Below are 4,864 nucleotides of genomic sequence, written 5' to 3'. Positions count from 1 at the left end.
GGCCTCATTGTTCACAAAGGACTTGAACTCCTGGTCTAATTCATGCCATTGTGGGACGCTAAATGTCTGTGTATTGAAAAGGGTTGTGACATTGTGTGTTTAAATGGTGATGTCTGTTCTGTTGTCCCCACATGTGTATTGGTGATTTCCCTCTGTCTTGGGAGATAATTGGATTAGTCCTCGGGTGTCTCCAGGGCAGAGAGGAGGAAACCATAATGCATTGTGGGGATGTATTGTCTCTGTAGTGCTGCATGTCTGTCCTGTGTCCCAGTCTCCATTCTGGGCCCCTAGGGGCGTGTCCACCAGATGGGGACCTGCATAAAAATGGGCGGGTAGCCCTCAATAAAACATTCCCTATTTGACTTTCAAGACGGAGCTTGGTCTCGTTTATGGAGGGATTTATTATTGGGACAGCGCTTTCGTATATTGCTAGCTGTGGAAGGAGTTCGACTGAATTGCTGATCGGGAGTTGCCACGTTCATATGCTCCATTCGGGGGTTTGATGATCGGCTGGATTAAAAACTGCATTCCTGGAGAAAGGGGCTTATTCACTAACCAGCGGCGTCATCTACCTGGCGGTGAGTGTCGTAACACAGCACAATATACTGCCCCAGCAGAACCAGATACCACAGTGCAGCACAATATACTGCCCCAGCAGAACCAGATACCACAGTGCAGCACAATATACCGCCCCAGCAGAACCAGATACCACAGTGCAGCACAATATACCGCCCCAGAAGTACCAGATACCACAGTGCAGCACAATATACCGCCCCAGCAGAACCAGATACCACAGTGCAGCACAATATACTGCCCCAGCAGAACCAGATACCACAGTGCAGCACAATATACTGCCCCAGCAGAACCAGATACCACAGTGCAGCACAATATACTGCCCCAGCAGAACCAGATACCACAGTGCAGCACAATATACTGCCGCAGCAGAACCAGATACCACAGTGCAGCACAATATACTGCCCCAGCAGAAACCAGATACCACAGTGCAGCACAATATACTGCCCCAGCAGAACCAGATACCACAGTGCAGCACAATATACTGCCCCAGCAGAACCAGATACCACAGTGCATGCACAATATACTGCCCAGCAGAACCAGATACCACATGCAGCACAATATATCTGCCCCAACAGAACCAGATACCACAGTGCAGCACAATATACTGCCCCCAGCAGAACCAGATACCACAGTGCAGCACAATATACTGCCCCAGCAGAACCAATACCACAGTGCAGCACAATATACTGCCCCAGCAGAACCAGATACCACAGTGCAGCACAATATACCGCCCCAGCAGAACCAGATACCCACAGTGCAGCACAATAATACTGTGCCCAAGCAGAACCAAATACCACAGTGCAGCACAATATACGCCCCCAGCAGAACGAGATACCACAGTGCAGCACAATATACTGCCCCAGCAGAACCAGATACCACAGTGCAGCACAATATACTGCCCCAGCAGAACTAGTTACCACAGTGCAGCACAATATACTGCCCCAGCAGAACTAGTTACCACAGTGCAGCACAATATACTGCCCCAGCAGAACCAGATACCACAGTGCAGCACAATATACTGCCCCAGCAGAACCAGATACCACAGTGCAGCACAATATACTGCCCCAGCAGAACCAGATACCACAGTGCAGCACAATATACTGCCCCAGCAGAACCAGATACCACAGTGCAGCACAATATACTGCCCCAGCAGAACCAGATACCACAGTGCAGCACAATATACTGCCCCAGCAGAACCAGATACCACAGTGCAGCACAATATACTGCCCAGCAGAACCAGATACCACAGTGCAGCACAATATACTGCCCCAGCAGAACCAGATACCACAGTGCAGCACAATATACCTGCCCCAGCAGAACCAGATACCACAGTGCAGCACAATATACCTGCCCCAACAGAACCAGATACCACAGTGCAGCACAATATACTGCCCCAGCAGAACCAGATACCACAGTGCAGCACAATATACTGCCCCAGCAGAACCAGATACCACAGTGCAGCACAATATACTGCCCCAGCAGAACCAGATACCACAGTGCAGCACAATATACTGCCCCAGCAGAACCAGATACCACAGTGCAGCACAATATACTGCCCCAGCAGAACCAGATACCACAGTGCAGCACAATATACTGCCCCAGCAGAACCAGATACCACAGTGCAGCACAATATACTGCCCCAGCAGAACCAGATACCACAGTGCAGCACAATATACTGCCCCAGCAGAACCAGATACCACAGTGCAGCACAATATACTGCCCCAGCAGAACCAGATACCACAGTGCAGCACAATATACTGCCCCAGCAGAACCAGATACCACAGTGCAGCACAATATACTGCCCAGCAGAACCAGATACCACAGTGCAGCACAATATACTGCCCCAGCAGAACCAGATACCACAGTGCAGCACAATATACTGCCCCAGCAACCAGACACCACAGTGCAGCACAATATACTGCCCCAGCAGAACCAGATACCACAGTGCAGCACAATATACTGCCCCAGCAGAACCAGATACCACAGTGCAGCACAATATACTGCCCCAGCAGAACCAGATACCACAGTGCAGCACAATATACTGCCCCAGCAGAACCAGATACCACAGTGCAGCAAAATATACTGCCCCAGCAGAACCAGATACCACAGTGCAGCACAATATACTGCCCCAGCAGAACCAAATACCCACAGTGCCGCACAATATACTGCCCCCAGGAAGAACCAAATACCACAGTGCAGCACAATATACTGCCCCAGCAGAACCAGGATACCACAGTAGGCAGCACAATATACTGCCCCAGCAGAAGCCAAATACCACAGTGCAGGACAATATACCTGCCCCAGCAGAACCCAGATACCCCCCACAGTGCAGCACTAATATACCTGCCCCAGCAGAGCCACATATACCAGCGTGCCGCACAAGTATACCGCCCCAGCAGACCAGATAGATACCACAGTGCAGGCACAATATACCGCTCCCAGCAGAACCAGATACCACAGTGCAGCACAAATACTGCCACAGCAGAACCAGATACCACAGCTGACAGCTAAAATACTGCCCCAGCAGAAACCAGATACCCAGTGCAGCACAAATATAACTGCCCAGCAGAACCAATCCACGAGTGCCACCTATACTGCCCTTGAAGCAGAACCAAATACCACAGCTGCAGCATAAATATACTGCCCCAGCAGAGACAAATACCACAGTGCAGCACAATATACCTGCCCCAGCAGAACAGATACCACAGTGCAGCACAATATACCTGCCCCGCAGAACCAGATTACCACCAGTGCAGCACAATATACTGCCCCAGCAGAACCAGATACCACAGTGCAGGCACACATACTATGCCCCAGCAGAACCAGAATACCACAGTGCAGCACAATATACCGCCCCAAGCAGAACCGATTCCACAGTGCAGCACAATATACTCGCCCAGCAGAGCCAAATACTCACAGCTGCAGCAACACTTCTCCTGCCCCAGCAGAACCAAATACCACAGTACAGGCCCACAATATACCTGCTCAGCAGACCCAGATACCACCATGCAGCACAATATACTGCCCCTAGCAGAACCAGGATACCACAGTGCAGCACAATATACCTGCCCCAGCAGAACCAGATATCCACAGCTGCAGCTACCTAATTATACCTGCCCCAGCAGAACAATATACCACACGTGGCAAGCCCACAATATTACTGACCCGCAGAACCGAATACCACAGTGCAGCACATCTTACTGCCCCAGCAGAACCAGATACCCACAGTGCAGCACAATATACTGCCCCAGCAGAACAGCTACACATTGCCAGCACAATATACTGAATTCCAGCTCAGTAAAGATACAACAGTGCAGCACATTATACCTGCCCCAACCGAACCAGATACCACAGTGCACTGCACAATCTACTGCCCCAGCAGAAGCCAATATCACAGCGCAGGCACCATATACTGCCCAGCACGAACCAGTGCAGCACAATATACTGCCCCAGCAGAACCAGATACCACAGTGCAGCACAATATACTGCCCCAGCAGAACCAGATACCACAGTGCAGCACAATATACTGCCCCAGCAGAACCAGATACCACAGTGCAGCACAATATACTGCCCCAGCAGAACCAGATACCACAGTGCAGCACAATATACTGCCCCAGCAGAACCAGATACCACAGTGCAGCACAATATACTGCCCCAGCAGAACCAATACCACAGTGCAGCACAATATACTGCCCCAGCAGAACCAGATACCACAGTGCAGCACAATATACTGCCCCAGCAGAACCAGATACAACAGTGCAGCACAATACTGCCCCAGCAGAACCAGATACCACAGTGCAGCACAATATACTGCCCCAGCAGAACCAGATACCACAGTGCAGCACAATATACTGCCCCAGCAGAACCAGATACCACAGTGCAGCACAATATACTGCCCCAGCAGAACCAGATACCACAGTGCAGCACAATATACTGCCCCAGCAGAACCAGATACCACAGTGCAGCACAATATACTGCCCCAGCAGAACCAGATACCACAGTGCAGCACAATATACTGCCCCAGCAGAACCAGATACCACAGTGCAGCACAATATACTGCCCCAGCAGAACCAGATACCACAGTGCAGCACAATATACTGCCCCAGCAGAACCAGATACCACAGTGCAGCACAATATACTGCCCCAGCAGAACCAGATACCACAGTGCAGCACAATATACTGCCCCAGCAGAACCAGATACCACAGTGCAGCACAATATACCGCCCCAGCAGAACCAGATACCACAGTGCAGCACAATATACTGCCCCAGCAGAACAGATACCACAGT

The sequence above is a fragment of the Bufo gargarizans genome, chromosome 4 (assembly GCF_014858855.1).
Source record: "Bufo gargarizans isolate SCDJY-AF-19 chromosome 4, ASM1485885v1, whole genome shotgun sequence".
In the NCBI taxonomy this organism is placed as follows: Eukaryota; Metazoa; Chordata; class Amphibia; order Anura; family Bufonidae; genus Bufo; species Bufo gargarizans.
This window is presented reverse-complemented; position numbering follows the sequence as displayed.